The sequence below is a fragment of the Hevea brasiliensis genome, unplaced genomic scaffold, assembly GCF_030052815.1.
Source record: "Hevea brasiliensis isolate MT/VB/25A 57/8 unplaced genomic scaffold, ASM3005281v1 Scaf9, whole genome shotgun sequence".
In the NCBI taxonomy this organism is placed as follows: Eukaryota; Viridiplantae; Streptophyta; class Magnoliopsida; order Malpighiales; family Euphorbiaceae; genus Hevea; species Hevea brasiliensis.
In genome coordinates, this window is record NW_026615310.1 from 504,081 (window position 1) to 525,598 (window position 21,518).

Consider the following 21,518-nt stretch of genomic DNA (forward strand, 5'->3'; position numbering starts at 1 on the left):
CCCGATGGTGAGGATGGAGGAGGTGAGGGAGGTAAGTGAAAAATGCAAGAAGAGATTAGGGTATATGGCAAAAATAGGAGTGAAAAAGAAAGGGAGAGGAAGAGTTATGCCGGAATAGAGGTCGTGGGGGGAAAAAGAGGGAATGAACAGGGATATCGGGAAGTGGAGGTGCAAAAATAGTGCCGAAAACAAATTTTGATTTGAACAGGGCATGTGTTAAGGCTGCATAAGTGAAAAGTGAGTGTGCATAACTTATGCACTTTCTTATGCATGTTTCGGTGGGTGATAAAAAAATGTGAAAAACTGATTATGCAAGAGTGCATAGCTTATGCACTAACTTATGCAAGTTTTGGCCTGTTTTGGATTACAGAGAAATAGGTCATGCAGAAGTGCATAAGTTATACACTCTCCTTATGCAGGTCTCGGCAGGTTTTGGGTTTCAGAGAATTCGGTTATGCGGAAGTCCATAAGCCATGCACTCTGCTTATGCACCTCTCGGCAGGTTTTGGAATTCAGAGTTTTCGATTATGCGGGAGTGCATAAGTTATGCACTCTCCTTATGCAGGTCTCGGCAAGTTTTGGGTTTCAGAGAGTTCGGTCATGCAGAAGTGCATAAGCCATGCACTCTGCTTATGCACCTCTCGGCAAGTTTTGGAATTCAGAGTTTTCAGTTATGCGGAAGTGCATAAGTCATGCACTCTCCTTATGCACCTCTCGGAAGGTTTTGGATTTCAGATAGTTCGGTCATGCGGAAGTGCATAAGTCATGCACTCTCCTTATGCAGATTTCGGCAGAGAGAGAAAATACAGGATTTGAAGTCATGCAAAGTGCATAAGTCATGCACACACTTATGCAAGTCTCGGCAGGTTTGAAATTTGACAAAAATGTGGCTATGCAGAGTTGCATAAGCTATGCACCTCCTTATGCAGTTTGCAACAGAGATGAAAATGGCAAGAATTTTGGTTATGCAGGATTGCATAAGCTATGCAGTTGCATATGCACAATTCAACAAGATTGAGATTGCAATGGAAAATGATTTGCAAGTGTAAAAAGTACCCTAGAATGAAGAAATATAATTCTATGAAGCATAAATCATGAGAAATTGTCATAAAAAATACATCAATATATACAAAGTCCATCAAAAGTGCATCACACAAGCTTGTAGAAGTAAATCCTGCATAAAAGGCCTTTGTGAACCATGTCATTTTGACTCAAATTCTGCAAATCAACATTTAGCACATTAAGACTCAATAAAATCTGCATACAGTTGCATCTATCCACAAATGAGAAATGACTCCCCAAGTTATGCCAAGAAAATACAGCATATCCACCTTGAATCCTACAACCCAAATAAGTTTAAAACTGCAAAAATGACTCACTTACCACCATATTAACATTATAAGCACAAATACTTAAAAGTTACACACCCAACCTCACCAAGAACATAAGTCATCTGTTGCAGACCTTTCCTTGCTGCAAAATTTCATTTTTTTTTTCTTCTCTGCATAAACCAGATAGCAAACCTGCACAGGTTATGCAGTAAAAATCAATCAATTTTGGGAGAGTTGAAGGACAAAATTTTCAGGTTAAGAATCACTCCCCAGTAGTTCACCAACCTTCCTCCATTGAAATACATCTACAAGGGACAAGATTCAACAATGTCAAAAATTGAATTTGGAGAGATTTAAGATAAAAACAAAAGCAATGAAAATAAAAGTAAATCAGCAAAAGGAAAATAAAAGAACTTGGGATGCCTCCCAAGAGGGCTAATTTATAGTCCTTAGCTGGACTCTTCATGCATTTCATTAAAGAGAGGTGAGGGATTGGAGAGCTTGTAACAGCTTGCTCCCTTTATTGGGTCTCCAGTTATGTAATGTTTCAATCTATGCCCATTGACCTTAAAATTCCCAGATTTTTCACTCCAAATTTCAATTGCTCTATAAGGGAAAACCTTAGAAACTCTATATGGACCAGTTCACCTTGACTTAAGTTTTCCAGAGAACAATTTCAATCTTGAGTTGAATAACAAAACTGAATCATCTTCTTTAAATTCCTTTTTCCTAAGATGCTTATCATGCCAAACTTTGGTTCTTTCTTTGTAAATACGGGCACTTTCATAAGCATCCATCCTCAATTCTTCAAGCTCATTAAGTTGCAATAGCATTTTCTCACCAGCTTGCTTGAGATCAAAATTCAAGGTCTGAATGGCCCAATATGCTCTATGTTCTAGCTCCACAGGTAAATGACAAGACTTACCATACACCAACCTGAAGGGAGTAGTTCCTATAGGGGTTTTGTAAGCAGTCTTATATGCCCATAAAGCATCATCTAGTTTGACAGACCAATCTTTCCGAGAATTGCTCACTGTTTTCTCCAAAATATGTTTGAGTTCTCTGTTAGAAATTTCAACTTGACCTGAAGTTTGAGGGTGGTATGGGGTAGCTATCTTATGCACTACACCATACTTCCTCATTAAGCTCTCAAATTGCTTATTACAAAAATGGGAACCCCCATCACTAATTATAGCCCTAGGAGCTCCAAATCTACTCAAGACAAATTTCTTCAAAATTTCACTACCACTCTAGCATCATTAGTTGGAGTTGCAATAGCTTCCACCCACTTTGACACATAGTCAACCCCAACTAAGATGTATCTATTACCATATGAAGGAGGAAATGGCCCCATAAAATCTATTCCCCAGACATCGAATAATTCCACTTCAAGAATATCATTTAGGGGCATTTGATCTCTTTTTGACAAATTTCCACTCCTTTGACATTTATCACATTCTAACACAAATTTCCTCACATCCTTAAAAAGATTTGGCCAAAAGAAACCAGCTTGTAAAATTTTACTAGCTGTTTTGGAGATTCCAAAATGTCCTCCATAATCAGAAGCATGGCAATGATGCATAACACTCTGTGTCTCCTCATCAGGAATACATCTTCTTATTAAACCATCACAGCATCTCCTAAAGAGTAAAGGATCATCCCATCTATAAAATTTTACCTCATGCAAAAACTTTTTCTTTTGTTGCCATGTCATTCCTAGAGGTAAGACTCCACAAGATAGATAATTCACCAAGTCTGCATACCAAGGTAGTTTAGCAACAAGAGAGAAAAGTTGTTCATCCAAGAAAGACTTCATGCATTTCTTCATGATCCGCAACTACATTTTCAGCTCCTTTCTTATCTCTAATCTCCAAATCAAACTCTTGTAGCATCAGAATCCACCTAATGAGCCTAGGTTTAGCCTCCTTTTTACGGAGTAAATACCTAATGGCTGCATGATCTGAAAATATAACCACCTTTGAGTTAATAATGTAAGGTCTGAACTTTTCTAATGCAAAGACAATTGCTAAAAATTCCTTTTCAGTTGTTGCATAATTTATTTGAGCCTCATCCAGTGTTCTACTAGCATAATAAATAGCATAAGCCTTTTTGTCCTTTCTTTGACCAAGAACAGCTCCAATTGCATAGTTGCTAGCATCACACATAATTTCAAAAGGTAGGCTCCAATCAGGTGGTTGCATGATTGGTGCAGTGATAAGAGCTTGCTTCAACCTGCAAAAGGCATCCAAACACTCTTGGTCAAATACAAATGGTATGTCATGACTTAACAAATTAGACAAAGGTTTGGCTATTTTAGAAAAATCCTTGATAAAGCTTCTGTAGAACCCGGCATGTCCTAGAAAACTTCGAATTCCCTTGACATTGGTAGGAGGAGCCATCTTCTCTATCACTTCAACTTTGGCTTTATCAACCTCTATTCCTCTGTTAGACACCAAATGTCCAAGCACTATCCCTTCCTGAACTATGAAATGACACTTTTCCCAGTTTAACACAAGGTCAGTATCTGCACATCGCTGCAAAACTTTAGAAAGGTTAGCCAAGCATATGTCAGACGAAGATCCATAAATAGAAAAGTCATCCATAAAAACCTCCATTATGTCTTCAATGAAATCTGAGAAGATTGCCATCATGCACCTTTGAAAAGTGGCTGGTGCATTACATAACCCAAATGGCATCCTCCTATAAGCAAAGGTTCCATATGGACAAGTAAAAGTGGTTTTCTCTTGATCATTTGGATGGATAGGGATTTGAAAAAAACCTGAATATCCATCTAAATAGCAAAAATAAGAATGCCTAGCCAGTCTTTCTAACATTTGATCAATGAAGGGAAGTGGAAAATGATCTTTTCTAGTGGCTAAATTTAATTTTTTGTAATCTATGCACATTCACCAACTAGTCACTGTTCTGGTGGGAATTAATTCATTATTTTCATTTTTGACCACTGTCATTCCACCCTTTTTTGGAATAACATGTACTGGGCTCACCCAAGTACTGTCTGAGATAGGGTATATGATCCCTGCATCAAGCAACTTCAAAATTTCCTTTTTAACAACTTCTTTCATATTTGGGTTCAACCTCCTCTGATGTTCAATAGATGGCTTACAATTTTCTTCCAAACTGATTCTGCATGCAAAAGTGTGGGCTTATTCCTTAATGTCATCTATGGTGTACCCTAAAACTTTCCTAAATTGCCTCAACACTCTTAACAACTTATCACCTCTAAGGTACTCAAGTTTGCATTTACAATCGGATAAGTGTTATTAGTGCCAAGAAATTCATACTGAAATGAGAAGGAAGTTGCTTAAGTTCTACCTTAGGTGCATCTTCTTCCTTGAATGATGGTTGCTTAGATTCGACTTTTTCCTTTTGTGTGAGTTGAAAACTGGAGCAGAATGAATGGTGGACTACCCTCTAAATGTTGAGCATATGCAGCCACATGAGGGTTGTCATAGTCTATGCCTCCTCCATGAACCAAACAATTTTCAAGTGGATCTTCTGGATATTTCTTTCTGAAATGTTCTTCAACCAGCTCATCAATGATATCAATTCTCAAACAAGTATCAGCTTCAGAATGATGCTTCTTCATAATGCTATTAATATTGAAAACCAATTGATCTTCACCAACTCTAAGAGTCAATTTTTCTCCCTTAACATCAATCAATGCTCCTGCTGTAGCTAGAAAGGGTCTTCCCAAGATAATTGGAATATTAGAATCCTCTTCCATGTCCAAGATGACAAAGTCAACAGGTATATAGAACTTCCCAACCTTCAGAGGCACATTCTCCAAAATTCCTTCAGGATACTTAATTGATCCACACCTAATCAAGAGAGATGTGGGTTGGCTTAAGATCTCCCATATTGAGCTTCTCATAAATGGAAAGGGGCATAAGGCTAACACTAGCCCCTAAATCACATAAAGCTTTTGTAGAACATGATTCCCCGATGTGGCATGGAATTGAAAAACTCCCTGGATCCTTAAGCTTTGGAGGAAGTTTCCTTTGGAGGATAGCACTACATTCTTCTGTCAAAGCTACAGTCTCGTGGTCTTTAAGTTTCCTCTTGTTTGAGAGAATTTCTTTCAAGAATTTTGCATAAGAGGGCATTTGTGAAAGAGCATCAATAAAAGGCACATTTATGTATAGTTTCTTCAAAACCTCTAAGAACTTTCCAAATTGCTTATCAAGTTTGGCTTTGTGAAATCTTTGTGGAAAGGGAAGTTGTGGCTTGTAGGGCTCTGGAGGTACATACTTCTCTTCCTTCTCTTCAATTTTCTCTTTACATTTTTCTGCACTCTCTTGTTTTTCACTCTTTTCAATTTCTTTCTCATTTTCTCTCTTCTCACTATTTTCACTTTCCTCATTTTTTTCACTCTCCTCGTTTTTTTCACTCTTCTCATTATTTACAACTTTCCCACTTCTTAAAGTAATAGCTTGACACTGCTCTCTTGGGTTTTCTGGTTGACTTGGAAGTTTTCCAAAAGACTTGGTACTTGAGGAAGATGCTTGTTGTGCAATCTGATTTTCCAAAGATTTTGTTATGTGTCCAGATCTGCTCTAGCCTTGCTTTCATCTCTCTCATCTCCTCATCATGCTTAGTTTGGTTAGCAAGAATCTTGTAATAAAGCTTCGTGGTGGAACTTTGTTCTTCTTGCTTTGGTGGAGGATTCATATTTTTCTGCTGAAAATTAGGCAATGGTTGCCCATTTTGCTGATATGGAATTCCTTGTTGCTGTTGTGGTTGAAAATTCTGAATTGGAACTTGACTTTGCTGATTTCTCCATGAAAAGTTGGGATGGTTCCTCCAAGTTGGATTATAAGTTTGAGAGTAAGGATTCCCCATTTGTTTGTTTCCATAATTACCAACATATGCAGCTTGCTCTCCATAGTCTACTCCACAGTTGGTAGTTCCTTCTGCATAAGCAACTTGTTGTGAACTTCCAGATGATGATGATGAACTAACCAACATACTCAAATCTTCCATCTTCTTAGCCAAGACATTTGTAAGTGCATCGAACTTTGCATTAATCATGTTGAATGGATCAAGATCATACATTCCAGCAGCTTGCCTCTTTTGAGTTGGAGCTGGTCCTCTTGGACTACTACAAAGATGAGTATTCTTTGCAATTTTCTCCAATAGCTCATAAGCTTCATCTTCATGCTTCATAATAAATTCTCCTCCTGTTTGAGCATCAATAATCCCTCTAATTGCAGGAGTGACATTTGTGTAAAAATTCTGGTTTATCATCCATTTTGGAATGGCATGATGTGGGCATTGTCTCTCTAATTCCTTCCATCTCATCCATGATTCATAAAGAGTTTCATCTTCTCTTGGTCTGAAAGCTGTCATTTGATTCCTCAATTCTTGAGTTTTTCTAGGTGGAAAATATTGTGCAAGAAATGCATCAGTGAGTTGCTCCCAATTTGTAATGGAGTTGTGAGGTAAAGAATCAAGCCAATCCAATGCTCTATCTTTCAAAGAGAATGGGAATAGCTTCAATCTTGCTGCATCATCAGATACTCTAGGTAGTTTTTGCATATCACAAATCATAGCAAACTTCTTCAGATGTGTGTGTGGATTTTCAGAAGGATGTCCCCCAAATTGAGAATTTTGAATCATTTGAAGAACTCCAAAATCCATCTTGTAACTATTTGCATCTATTCTTGATCTTGCTATGCTCTCTCTCAAGTCATCAAAATGAGGAAAAGCATGATCTATCATACTTCCCCTAGGCACATTAGCATTTATAACTTCTTCACCTTGGGCTGCATTTTCATTGTTTCGACCATTTCCAGCATTACCGCCACCAATTCTAATTCTTTCATCAGCCATGTCTGCTTCTAATTCAGTTTCTCTCAAACCTTCTTTTCTTTTTCTGGTTTCTTTCTTGTTGGCTTTACAAAATTTCTCAATTTCAGGATTGAACAATAAGGATGTGTCACTTGTGCTTCTAGCTCTTCTCATAAAAGATTATAAGCACCTAAAAAAGAACAAACAAACACAAAAATGAAAAGATAACAAAAATAAAACTAAAATAATCAAAATAATCAAGAATTCAATCTTAAACAAACAACTCCCCGGCAACGGCGCCAAAAACTTGATGTGATCCAACCGCAAGTGCACGGGTCGTACAAGTAATATAGAAAAGATATCGTTCCCACGAGGAGTTGTGTTAATGATTGAATTTTTGATATAAAAAGTTGACTAAATTGAACTATTTTTGAAATTAAAGCAATAAATTGATGGGTATTGGAGTATGAAATCTATATGTGCAAAATTAATAATCTATCCAACAATGTATTAATTAAACTAAAATTGCATCAAATTGAAATAAGCAAGTTCAGATATGGCAAGATTCAAAATGGCAAGTAATTAAATTCGATTAGAAATTAACAATAATAAAAAGGCGATTCCGGAGTTCGGGATTTCATATTCAAGCTATTTTGGGATTTTAAATTGGTTATCCAATCTTGTGAAACTTATGGTTTTAAGGAGATTAATTCTTAAATCCTTCGAATACCCTTTCGAGTGAGACAAAGAGTGCCTTAATCAAACTAATCCTACTTTCGTAGAGTTAGAGTTAATTAAGACCCATTAAGTTCTTTAATTAATCTGTGAATCCTCTTAATCCTTAGTCTATTTCTAAATCTAAGTTAATTAAGTCCAATTCCTTGATTATCTATCACAAGGCCTTCTCCTTTCGGTGCCTCAACCACGGATTAAGAACATCACTTAATGGGATCCTACACTAAGCATGTCATTAAGCTCACAAGAAATGAATAAAACTCATTAAGACCACAAAATATGGATTACCCAATCAAAATCCACAAAATATCTCAAATATTACAACCCTTACTCCAGAATCAGAATAAAACTACTCACTATCCATAATGTTTACAAGAAATTTTGAGTTTATGTGAAAATTAAGCTTTAATCTAAGCTAAGAAACAAGAAACTAAACACTAGAGATGTAGGAAAAATGTAAGAAAGGAAAGAAATCCCTAAATCTGGTTGGAAATGGTGTGGAAGGTGAATGTGACTCTTCAGCTGCTCCTGCTCCTTTTTCTCTTCTTCCTTTCTTTCCTCTCCTTGCTTCTTCCCCTTCTAAAATGGGAAATGGGACTATTTATAGCATTTTCTGACATGGAGCCCTAAAATGGTGTGTTTTAGGAGGAATTTTCTGAGGAAATCTTACCCGACAATTTCATTAATGAAACCTTTGTGGGACTGCATAAGTGGACTGCATAAGTTATGCAGTCCCTTATGCAGTTTTCGGCTGTTTCTGGTTCACTTATGCAAAACTGCATGACTTGGCGCATAGGTTATGCACATTTCCGTGAGATTGCATAAGGGAGGCATGAATCTGCATAAGCTATGCACTCTCCTTATGCACAATTCGGCAGGTGTTGGAACAGTGTTTCTTCTCCTCATGCGGATCTGCATAGCTTATGCAGCAAGTTATGCGCAATTTTGTCAATGCATATTTCAACTTGAAAACTTGTTTTTGACATCTTTGGCTGTAGAAGTCACTCCTCAATGGCAAATTTTCTTTTCAGTCCTTCAAAAACACCATTTTTCCTACAAAACAAATTAAAAATTACAAATTAATCCAAAATTGACAATTATGAAAAACTAACTAAATAACTAATGAAATTAGATAAAAGTGACTAATAATCAAATAAAATGGCTATGAAATTAGACCTAAATGATTATGCAAAATGTATGCATCAAGAAGAAGCCAAAGAATGAGAAGAATGGGGAGCTGGGTGTTAATGGAGAAGATAGTGTAGGTCTGGATTCACAGCGTTAGTGGTAAAAAACATGGGAGCGCTGATGCTAAGGGCGTAGAGAATGTTGTAGGTAGAGTAGAAAAAAATGGGAAGATTGAGAAATGTTAAAGGAGTAACTAATGGTGTGTCATACATCGATATGCCTCCAACAAGGACATACCCAAGCATCACCTTGGCTGCTTTATACCCATTCTCTCCTCCCTTCTCCTCTTCTAAATCTTGTTTTTGTGCATGTGTGGATAGGTGGTTGATGGGTATGAGCAGTGTAGCAGTGTGGGGAGCAAATAATTGCATGTGAATTTTCGGTTGGTTTCGAATTGTTTATATAATAACTCGAGGCGTTAATGTTGATGGGAAAGTGTATGGATGTGATATAAATAAAAGTTCTACTTTAGTGCTCACTGCATAATCGAACCTTGTTTTTGAGGGTTTTGCGGCTGATTTTTTCCTAGGGAATTTTTATTGTCTGCAAGCCTGTGGGAGCCCAAATAACTTTCAAGCTATAACTGAAAATAGTTAATTCAAGCTATAAGTTTTTTCTAGTAATTGGGCCAAGAGTATATAAATCCATTGCCTTGTGTTTGTGGTGATAATGGTTGGATCATTAGGGTGGCTCTTGCTTATGTGATTGATTCTGATTGCATAGCAATGTAGTTGATTTCAATTTTTGGCATGCACTTTACTTTTCCAACAAATTTAACAAATGTTCCTCATTTATCTTGGTGAGAAGTTGAACAGGAAAAATGCATTCTTGATCGTAATAACCTCTGTTTATGTAACTTGTTTGTTCTGACACAGGGAACATTAATTAATTGGCTATTATTTTTTATTTAATTAATTAATTCATATATATCCATGAAAATCAATGAAAAAAAATTCAAATCATGATTTTTGTCCTAGTTGCTTGCAGCATTATGTAATTTTTTTTTTTTGAAAGATGATGCACTGTGTATATCTCTATCATATGATATAATTTAATAAATGCTATCCAACAGTTTTCTTTTTTTTTTTTTTTTACGAAGATAGAAGGCATGCAAATGGCTCAAGGATGGGAATAGGCCGCTGTTAAAACTATGATAATTTTAATGGGATTTTTGTTCTCATATAAGCCACTCATACAGATTTTGACAACAATAGAGCATATTTCCACTCTAGAATAGGCAATAATGTGACGTATACACCTTAGCATTATATAATTAATACCTTAACATTAAATAATTAGTACATAGCGCTATAATATATTAACTAAATTTTTTATCAATTGCACCTTATAATTAAATTAGTATTTAGATCAATTATGAAACATATTATAATTAAATGTAGAATGCATATTTTATTTCCATATAATTAGTGCATATCACTGTAATATATGATAAATTTTTCATTATTTGCTCATTATAATTTAATTAGTACTTAAATCAATTATTAAATATATTACAAATAAATTTATTATTCATAACTTAACTCCATATAAGTAGCACATAACATTATAATATATACTTGATTTTTCATTAATTGCTCCTCATAATTCAATTGATATTTAAATCAAATTTGAAACATATTATAATTAAATATGCTATGCATACCTTATATAACAAGTACATAGCACTAGATCTTTTATTAACTACTTCTTAATTATAATTCAACTAGGAATAGGTTCTTAAATTATATAATAATTATATATATAATTGATTCATATTATTTAACTAGAGATTAAATAGTATTTGAATTCAACTATATAACTATTCAATCACTAAACATATATATATATATATATATATATATATATATATATATATATATATATATATATATATATATATATATATATATATATATATATATAGAATGCAAAATTAGTTAGTTGATTGGATGATATTTAAACGTTAAAATTTCTTCACTAAATGCAATGTTTTTATCATTTTATATTTTTAAATTAAAAACATTGCTCAAGGCAAAATGCAATCTGAAACTATTTTATTTTTTTTTTTTTAATTTTAAAACATGAAATTACTCAAAAAAATCAACCGCTTTTGTTTTGTTTTTTTAATTTTAAATAATGATTGAGTCATTTGTACATTTATATATATATATATATATATATATATATATATATATATATATATATATATGAAAGGAGAATAAAAGATAATCACACCATTACTAGAAATTTCATTACTAGAAATTCCTAAAGTTAATGAACATGTTTTTTTAATGGCAAATAACTAAAAGTAGCTGTTACACTCATTTCATATAGGCATTTTAGGATAGTTTTGCATCCATTTTGCCCTCATATTTTAGTGTATTTTATGTTTTTAGCTTTATTTTATCTTATTTGTTAATTTTAGATACTTTATATTTGATTTTCGTAATTTTGTTGTTTTTGATAGGATTTTGTGGCAAATCGAAGATCAATGAGTGCAATAGGAAGTGATTTGAAGAAATTTGGAGTTCTTTAAACATAAATGAAAGTTGAAGAAATCAAGCCTTGAAAGAGCAAGTTAGCCGAAATTTGCTTGAGACTTTGCTTAAGATCCTGCTTAGGGTAAAACGGCAGTGCTTAAGGTGCAGCACAAGTCAAGCATGAGCAAAAAAGTCTATTTTACTCTAAGTCTACCGAGATTTTTTGAGGGTCCGCAACCTTAAGGCAGTGCAACTGTAAGCTGAAATTTGCTAAGAAGCTACTTAGGGTTAAGCCGAACCCTAAGCAGACTGCCCAGAACGTGAAAAATACTGCTGACTTGGATAATTTTACACCTCATTTCCTATCCACTACTTGGCTCTTATTTACTTTTAGGGAAACTTTTAGGGACCATATAAATTCATCATTGCCTAATTTTTGCCACAAGAGGAAAGGAAGAAGAGACAAAAAAAGGAAAGAAAATTTAATAGAGAGAGAGAGGAGACGCCATTTTTCTCTTGGGGAGGAGCTGCTGCACCAGTTTTGGAGCTCCAGAAACCAGAGATTTTGGTTCTTCTACCTGGGTTTTTCTATTTTAGTCCTCTTATCATGTTTTTCTTTACTTTTCCATCAATCTTTCTTGTAAATACCATCATAAGTGAGTAAACTCTTTAGATTTCAGAGTTGGGAAATATGTTTTAGATTAATTTGTGGATTTGGACTGGATATTTCCTTATTTTACATAAATATGAGTTTTGATTCTTTCCTTGTGTGCTTGATTTACTTGCCTAATGTTTGTACCCATTGGGTATTGTGTTAATCTTTGATTGAAGGACCGAAAGGTGAAAGTCATTGATAGATAATCAAGGATTGGAACTTAAAATCACCTAGATTTAGAAATAAACTAGGATTTTAAGAGGAATTAATTATTGGTTACAAAACTTAATGGGTTTTAAAGTAATCAAATAACATATGAAAGTAGGTTTGGTTATTTTAGAACACACTTTGGTTTGCTTGAAAAAGATATCAAAGGAATTTAGAATCAATTTCCTTCAAATTCTATTTTTCCCTAAAAATTGGAATGCCCAAGATAAATCCCAATTAATTTTTGCATAAACCCCCAACTCTGGAATCACTTTTAGCATAATTAGACTTTGATTTGAATTACCCATTGTTAATTTAGTTTAATTGCAAACTAAATCTAGAATTTATTTGTTTGCTCTTTACCCATTTCAATTAGATTAATCAATTTACCTTGCTTATTTACATTTACCATTTATTCATTAATCATTAGCCCAAATAATCGCTTCATTTATAGTTTGGTACTCAAACAGCAAATCCTCGTGGGAACGATACTTGATTCATCACTTTATTACTTGAGACGACCCGTATACTTGCGGATTCGCCACATCAAGTTTTTGGCACCGTTGTCGGGGATTTGATTTTTGTTTGATATTCAACAATTGTTTGTTTTGTTAATTTGGGCATTTTATTTTATTTTCTTTTTACCATTTTACTTTGAGAATTTGTTTATTTTGTTTTTTAGGTACTTTATTTTATGAGAAGGATAAAAAGTGAAGAAATCAATTTATTCTTTGACCCAGAAATAGAAAAGACAGCAAAAGCTTTAAGAGCAGAATCTAAGAGGAGAAAAGCTGAAATTAAAGCTCAACAATAACAAGAAAGAGCACAAGAGCAAGAGCAATTACAAGAAGAAATGGCCAACAACAATAACAACTCCTGTGAAGGATCATGCCTATCCTAACATTGGAGATTTCATGCCAAGTATCACAAGACCAAGGGTAGAAGCTAATAATTTTGAATCAAGCTCTGCACTCGGATGGTACAACAATCACAATTTGGAGGAAATCCAAGTGAAAGTCCACATGTGCATCTAGCACACTTTCTTGAGATCAGTGATATGTTGAAGATAAATGGAGTTTCTGATGATGCAATTCGACTCAGATTATTTCCTTTTTCTCTGAAGGACCGAGCTAGAGAGTGGTTACATTCTTTGCCACCGGGTTCTATCACAATATGGGATGAACTTTCTCAAGCATTTCTAGCTCAATATTTTTCACCAAGAAAGATAGCTAAGCTAAGAAATGAGTTGACTTCTTTCAAATCTAGAGACGATGAGAACTTGTATAAAGCATGAGAGAGATACAAGGATTTGCAAAGGAGATGTCCACATCATGGGATTCCTAAGTGGATGCTTGTTCAACACTTTTATAATGGAGTTTCACCTGCTATTAGAAGTACAATTGATGCATCTTCTGGAGGTGATCTTATGGAAAAATCTGAAGATGAAGCTTTTTCTGCTCTTGATAAAATTGCTTATAACAACTACCAATGGAGTTGTGAGAGGAATGAGATCAAGAAACCAAATTGGTATGTTTGAGCTTGATGCCATGAATATGATTAATGCTAAGTTTGATGCTTTGACGAAAAATGGACAAGCTAAGCATGAAAGTAGATTCTTCACTTGGAGGTTCTAGTAATTCAAGAGAAGTTGAGCCGCAAATGTCAATTGTGCACAGATTTTTACGCACTTAATCAAGATTTTTCAAGTGAGCAAGTGGATTATGTGGGGAACTACAATAAAAGACCAGGTGGTAACCCATTTTCTGCAACTTATGATCCAGCATGGAGAAACCACCCCAATTTCTCTTGGGGAGGTAGACAGAGGCAAAATCAGAATTTTCAGCAACCTTCTGGGTATCAACAACATCAGAATTTTCAGCAGAATAGAGGTCCTCCTCCTAGAATTTCTAAACCTCAAAACGCACCTGCTCCACCTCTACCACAACAAGCACAACCAGACAAGACAGCTAGATTAGAAGCTATGATTGAAACTCTACTTGTGAGCCATCAAAGTCAACAAGAAATGATTTCTCAATTAGCATCTAAAGTGGATCAAATGGCAACACACAACAAAATGTTAAAGAATCAAATAGCTCAACAAGCTAGCTCTTTAAGTAACAAAGCATTTGGGAAGCTCCCTAGCCAGCCAGAAAATTCAAGGGAGCATTGCACGGCTATTACATTGAGGAGTGGAAAAATATTGGAGAATGGAGATAAAAAGATTGAAGAGAAAATTGAAGAAGAGAAAAACAGAGAAGGAGATGAACAAACTGAAGCTGGAGTTAGAATTGGAGCTGAGAAAGAAAATTCAGTGGAAGAAAAAGGAAGTAAGGAGAGGGAGAGCAAAGAGGAAGAACCAAAATATGTTGCACCTAAAGCCTACATGCCACCTTTACCATTCCCACAAAGGTTTCAAAAGGCGAAATTGGATAAACAATTTGGGAAGTTCTTGGAGGTATTGAAGTCTTTGCATGTGACTATTCCTTTCACTGATGCTTTAGCACAAATGCCTTCTTATGCTAAATTTTTGAAGGAGATTTTATCTAACAAGAAGAAATTGGAGGAATTTGATCATGTAGCTCTCACTAAGAAAGCAAAGGCTATTTTGCAAAATAAGCTTCCACCCAAACTAAAAGATCCTGGAAGTTTCTCCATACCATGTCACATTGGGGATATCAGTATAGATAAGGCTTTGTGTGATCTTGGAGCCAGTGTTAGTCTAATGCCATTGTCTATCTATGAGAAAGTGAAGATTGGAGAAATGAAGCCTACTACCATCTCACTACAGTTAGCAGATAGGTCTATTAAATTTCCAATTGGGGTAATTGAGAATGTTCCTCTGAAAGTTGGAAAATTTTTCATACCAGTGGATTTTGTGGTATTGGAGATGGAGGAGGATGTACACATTCCTATTATTATTGGTAGACCTTTCCTTGCTACTGCTGTAGTTGTGATTGATGTAAAAAATGGGAGGCTTACATTAGAAGTTGGGGAAGAGAAAGTTGAATTTAATTTGTTTCAAGCAATGAAAAAGAAAGATGATTCAAATTCATGCTTGAGAATTGATGTGATAGATGAAGAGGTCAGAGAAGTGCTTAAAAAGCAACATCCTAAAGATCCCTTAGAAGCTTGTTTGGTTCATAACATCAAAAAAGGGGATGAGATTGAAGAAGCTGCAGAATATGCTACAATTTTGGAAGGAAATCCACCTTTGCCTATGGTTGATATTGAAAAGATTGGGGACTTGAAGCAAGATACAACTTCATCATCAAAGCTTGAAAAAAGTGGAGCACCTAAGGTAGAGTTGAAACCTCTTCCAACAAATCTCAAGTATGTTTTTCTAGGTTAAAATTATACATATCCTGTGATTGTTAGTGCTAAATTGACTGATTGTGAGGTTGAAAAATTATTAAGAGTTCTTAGAAAGCATAGAAGGATAATTGGTTATACCATTGATGATATTAAAGGAATACATCCTTCTGTGTGCATGCATAGAATTTTGTTGGAAAATAATCATAAAGCCTCTCGAGAATCACAGAGGAGATTGAATCCAAATATGAAAGAGATTGTGAAAAAGGAAATCTTAAAATTGCTTGATGCAGGTATCATTTACCCTGTTTCTGACAGCAATTGGGTAAGTCCAGTTCATGTTGTACCCAAGAAAGGGGGCATCACAGTAGTGAAAAATGAAAATGATGAACTAATACCTACAAGGATCAGAATCGATGGAGAATGTGTATAGACTATAGAAAATTGAATAATGCAACAAGAAAGGACCATTTTCCATTACCATTTATAGATCAAATGCTTGAGAGACTAGCTCATCATTCTTATTTTTGCTATTTGGATGGCTATTCAGGGTTTTTTCAGATCCCTATTCACCCAGATGATCAGGATAAAACTACGTTCACATGTCCTTATGGTACCTTTGCATATCGAAGGATGCCATTTGGACTATGTAATGCCCCTGCTACATTTCAAAGATGTATGATGTCCATATTTTCTAACATGATTGAGGGTATTATGGAAGTGTTCATGGATGATTTTTCTATGTATGGTAAATCTTTTGATGAATGCTTATCTAACTTGTCTAAGGTCTTGCAGAGATGTGAAGAGTTTAATTTAGTTTTGAATTGGGAAAAGTGCCATTTTATGGTACAAAAAGGAATTGTTTTTGGACATCTTGTGTCAAACAGGGGTATTGAAGTGGATAAAGCAAAGGTAGAAATTATTGAGAAAATGCCACCCCCAACATCCGTGAAGGGAGTGAGGAGTTTCTTGGGGCATGCTGGATTTTACAGGAGATTCATCAAGGATTTCTCTAAGATTTCTAAGCCTCTTACCAATTTATTGAGTAAAGATGTGGAATTCCATTTTGATACTAATTGTATGAATGCTTTTTACAGGATAAAGGAAGCTTTTATATCTGCTCCTATTATGCAGCCTCCCGATTGGTCATTATCTTTTGAGTTAATGTGCGATGCTAGTGATTATGCCATTGGGGCTGTTTTGTGACAAAGGAGAGATAATAAGGTGTATGCAATATACTATGCAAGTAGAACCTTAGATGATGCTCAAATAAACTACTCTACTACAGAGAAAGAGTTTTTGGCAGTGGTATTTACAGTAGATAAATTCAGGTCCTATCTTGTGGGGTCAAAGGTAATAGTGTACACGGATCATGCAGCTATCAAGTATCTCCTTCAGAAAAAAGAGGCTAAACCTAGGTTGATAAGGTGGGTGCTACTCCTTCAAGAGTTTGACTTGGAAATTAAAGACAAGAAAGGAGTAGAAAATGTGGTAGCAGATCATCTGTCTAGATTGAGGCAAGAACAAGGAGATAATTTGGGAAAAGAGCCCCCAATAGATGATTATTTTCTTGATGAGCAACTGTTAGTAATCATGAATGCACAAGCCCCTTGGTATGCAGATTTTGTGAACTATCTAGTGTGTGGAATCCTTCCACCTGACCTAACATGGCAGCAAAAAAAGAGATTTCTTTTTTATGTAAAGGATTATGATTGGGAAGAGCCATTTTTGTTCAAGAGATGTGGAGATGGGTTGATTAGAAGATGTTTAGCTGATGAGGAGATAGGGAATGTTATTAAAGATTGCCATTCTTCACTTTATAATGTTAAATTGTGTTAGTGATTATGGCAGTTTGAGGGTATGTATGATGGTGTGAAACTGAACATGTAAAAGTATTATGGTTAGGTGCTTGAATTGTTGTAATTGAGTTGAAAAATTCTGCACTTTATGGTGTATTTTGAATGTAATTGTAAGCTGCCAAAATGACCTATAATGTGTTGTGAATTATGTTTAGGTCATGATACAACCAGAATTGACTTGAATATTGAGTTTGGTAAGTGTTAGGAGTGATCCTTGATGTGTGTGAAAGAAATGCAATAAGGCAGTTTGAGTTTTAGGCCTAGAACTTTGAGTGTGTGGCTCCAATTGGTGTGAGACCAATTGGAGGTGAAACTAGGCACAAAATGTGCCAACTTTCATGAAGAAAGCTTGCCAAAATTCTGCTTGTAAGGTAGCTTGAAAAATGACCAAATCCGGCTTAAGTGCAAATAAGGCCTGAAAATTGACCATTTGGGCAGCAGTTAGTGTTTAGGCCATAACTCACACAAAACAGGTCCAATTGATCTGAAATTTTAACCATGAATAGTTAAGACCCATATCTACAAGTCTTATGAAGACACCAAAGCCCAGAAATGATCATAAGTAAGTCAAACAGCTTGCACAATTTCGGGTCCAAAAACTGGCCGAACCTAAAATGACCTAAAGTGACCAATTTTGGTGCAAGTTGACCAACAATAGTAAAATGACCATAACTTGGTCTACATAACTCAGAATGACCTGAAATTTTGTCCCGCATTCCATAAGACATATATCTACAAGTTTGTAGTTTTGACCGAAACCCGAAAACCAAGGGAACTAGGTCGTCCGGCTAGGTTAAACTAGTGTCCCGGAATCCAGCAAATTGCAAGAAAATGCAGTATACACGGAAATGAACTTTGTAACATGTACCAACCCTAAAAGACTATCGAATGTGACATATTAGTAACATTAAAACCTAAATTACCTAGAATGCACTGAGGGTCGACATATTAGGTTGGTTAAGCAAATAATATCATTCAGTGAATTACTTATCAAACATTATCGTTAGAGACAGTTTAATTAAGTACTGAAACACTTCAAATTGTGTTTCTCGATTAGCAAAGACTCGAGAAAGGAAGGAAACACGAGTCAAGGCGAGAGCAGTTATCAGAGGTTTGTACTGCTTGATTATCGAGGTTTGTACTGTGATTATTTCTTTTGAATTTTTCAATTGAAATAAATTATGACTATTTGTATATTATTGTTTTTAATTATGGAAATGTGTTTGAATGGTACTTATTGCTTCAAAAGCATTGTAAATAGTTTGAAACTGTGGAAAAATTGATTTAGTGTGATTTGTGAAAATTTGAAGTTAATTATGAATTGTGTTGCCATTTTGTGAATGAATTTATGACTTTAGAAATTTATTGGATTCCCACGAATCATTTGAATAAAATGTTTGGAATTGATTTTGTGTTCACACTTAGCATGACAGTATCATATCATTTCTTCTCCATTTATGGGGTTGTGATCGTTTATTTTCCTTCTTTATTTATGGAGTCGTGATCGTTTATTTTTCTCCCTCTCTGGTTTTCCAGTTGAGGTGATCGGATGAGTACTCATTATATAGCTAGCTCCCTTCCTCATTGATTTGATTAGTGGGGTTGTGATTGCTTTGTCATGGTGTACAACGGCATTGCTCGGAAATTTTGTATCTTGGCAAATTTATTGTGTGAATTGGCAACATGTTCTTAAATTGACCATTAAATTATGCTATTATGCGATTTGATAATTTGTGAAATGGGTTTAAATTCTTATTGACATTCATGTTTTGAATTTGTTGCATTTCTTAAATTATTGTGATGTTGTGAAATGGGTTTGATTCTTATTGACATTCCTTGTCTTTTGAATTTAACTATGTTTTGATTGCGAGATTTAATGTGATATTGTGTTAAATTCCTTGTGACATTCATTGTCTCAAATTAAACTATGGTTTTATGTATCCATCATTTATATGATTTATGAATTGTGATTTTAAGTTGTATTTGGTTAATGTTGTGCACTGCTTGAGACATTGTCTCGTGATAGCTTTCCATTCTTTATCACCCAGGTAGGAAAGACGGATAGAGGCGGACTAAGGCTAGTGCATTGATGAGAGATCATCGGTATATTGAGTATACCACATTTTGCATTTATCTTGTAATGTATGTTCATTGTATGTATATAGTGTTCTTGGTTTTTGGATTGTAAATTAAAATTATACATTGAAGTTGTAAAGTAAATTATGAGTTATTTTGACTTGTAAAAATTATTGTGGATTTGACTTGAGAAATATATTGTGTTGTTTAAGCTGTTGGAGTCGAGATTGAGAAATCTATTGAAGTACTTTTACGGGTTTTACGAAGAAGCATTTTATTCAAAATACGGAGGGCACTCTACCAAAATTTTACAAAGTACCAATAAATTAAATGTATTAGATTTGTTTCGCCAGTTCAAAAAAATTTTTAACACACATGATAAGTGCTCTGCTGTAAAAGAAAGTAAGAAAAAGTTTTAAAATCTCTGGTAGTGTATTTAATGGATTATGATGGAAGCCAAAGTGGGTAATTCATGGGTATACTACGGGATAAATATTATGCCTTACTGGAGGGTGAGACATGATATGTTTTAGTGGTATGACTAGTTTTAGAAATTCTATTTTCACATTACTTGAATATTCTTTCTTCATATTCTGGCTTGCTCCAATATCATTGTTTGATACATCTGATTACATTACATTATAAATATGCACTAACAGGAAAATCTCCTTTTGTTAATCCTCGAATTAACTATGAAAGAGGGTGATCGTTTAGTCGATCAATCGATAGAGGCTGAGGTACAAGTGGAGGCCCCAGCTCCACAAAGTGTCGAAGGCCCGACTGTACCAGATTTACAGGTACAAATTACTGCACAAATGGACCAGTAAATGGCCACTTTCTTTCAATAAATGGGTGAAACTCTGTCAGCTCAAGCTCAAGTACAGGCCCAACCCCCACAAGGGCAATATGAAATAGAGAAGAGGGAGAAACCTATGGGTGAGCTCGGCGATAATTTGAGAAAGAGAAAAGAATTTGAGGAGCCAGATCTCGGGGATATAACGAGATGGATCATCAAGGCGAGAGACCACCAAGGTCGATCGTCGAATAACTAGAAGTTCCTACCCTCCCTGTCAATGTGAAACTTATGGTAAAAATAATGGTGGGGTATGCTACAAGGCCATAGGAGCCTGTTATAACTGTGGAGGCATAGGACACTTTGCCAAGGATTGCACTAGTACTCGCAGAGTTGGACCACCTCCTACTACTGCTAAAGGGTCAGTTCAGAGCCTTGTCACCAGAGGTTTACAACCACCCAGCAGAAGTAAAGGCAGGGGTAGAGGTAGCCAGTGACAGCCAAAGCATAGTGAAACATTTAGAGCAAGATAGTGCTCCAGTCAGAATCTATGCAATGTGACAGAGAGAAGAGGCCGAGACATCTGATGTTGTGGCTTGTACCTTCTCAACTTTTAATCAAGATGTTTTTGTGTTATTTGATCCGGGTTCTACCCATTCTTATGTGTGTGCTAGCATCATTGATTGCATTGTTGTTCCATGTACAAAAATGGACCTTGAGGTGCTAGTAACAAGTCCATTAGGACAAGAGGTCAGGGTTAATAGAATGCATAGGAATTGTCCTTTGGTGATCCAAGGACACACTTTTATGTCGATTTCATTGAAATGCCCTTGAGAGATTATCATATCATCTTGGGCATGGATTGGTTAGCTAGGCATCATGCCATGATTATTTGTAAGTGAAAACGATCACTTTTGGCCTCCCTTGAGTACGATGATGTGGTAATACATGGGAGAGGTAGTTATTGCCATCAAACATCATTTCATTGCACTAGCCGGAAAAATGATTAAAAGGGTGTGAAGCATACTTGGCATGTGGTAGACACCCAGTGGGAGTCGGCGGTGAGGACATCCCTCG

General features: G+C 35.4%; 2 non-coding genes and 1 pseudogene across 2 annotated transcripts; 2 read left to right on the forward strand and 1 right to left on the reverse strand.

Moving 5' to 3' along the window:
* Nucleotides 1-9,437, forward strand: part of LOC110666598 (uncharacterized) — a 39,623-nt pseudogene extending 30,186 nt beyond the window's left edge.
* On the forward strand, nucleotides 6,607-6,713 carry LOC131177816 (small nucleolar RNA R71). Its single transcript, XR_009147094.1, has one exon. It is a non-coding gene; the product is annotated as a small nucleolar RNA R71 (small nucleolar RNA).
* Nucleotides 9,438-13,635: 4,198 nt separating the features above from the next.
* Nucleotides 13,636-13,742, reverse strand: LOC131177823 (small nucleolar RNA R71). The gene has a single exon (XR_009147101.1). It is a non-coding gene; the product is annotated as a small nucleolar RNA R71 (small nucleolar RNA).
* Nucleotides 13,743-21,518: the final 7,776 nt, after the last annotated feature.